The sequence below is a fragment of the Euphorbia lathyris genome, chromosome 7 (assembly GCF_963576675.1).
Source record: "Euphorbia lathyris chromosome 7, ddEupLath1.1, whole genome shotgun sequence".
Lineage (NCBI taxonomy): Eukaryota > Viridiplantae > Streptophyta > Magnoliopsida > Malpighiales > Euphorbiaceae > Euphorbia > Euphorbia lathyris.
The window spans coordinates 89,011,927-89,012,585 of NC_088916.1; positions in this window are offsets into that span (position 1 = coordinate 89,011,927).

The following is a 659-nucleotide window of genomic DNA, read 5'->3' on the forward strand; positions in this document are numbered from 1 at the left end:
AGTATTATTTGGAGTGATAGAGTAATTTAAAACAAAAGCCAAAAGAAGTAGGCCTCATATCCCAAAACAAGACAATCTCATCACCAGGTTGAACAGACCTGGTACCAAAAACATCCATCAAACCAACAAGATAGGTATTCCCTGAAACTTTAATATAAGAATTCACAAAAGTTTTAGGCCTTCTATCTTCAGTGTAATCAACCAAAACCACAAGACACTTATTACCTCTAATAACATGCTTTGCAGAGTCAAGTTTCCATGACTTGAGTACACATTGAAGCATTTCTTCCTCTGACAGAGTTATCTCACCACTAACCACTTCATTTCTGGTTATAACCCGCCTTATCTGCCATGGGTTTGTCATTTGGAACCCAGTTTGGTTCCAGTCTCTTATTTCTACCAGGGTTCTCCCGACCTCATGCCCTGCTTCCTCTTCTGCCTTTGTCGGAAAAAAGTTGTAGAAGAAGGTTTTTCTCATCATTATCATGGTGGTTGTCTGTCGGTTTTTCCTCTCACAGATTTAAGAATTTTCTTTTCTTTTATATTGTCATCCAACGATTCTTATTTATATTTTGCTTCTTTCATTTAGCATTTGTACTTGTTTCTGCCTTTCCTTTTTTCTTCATTGTTTCTCTATATGGATCATACCATCTATATAT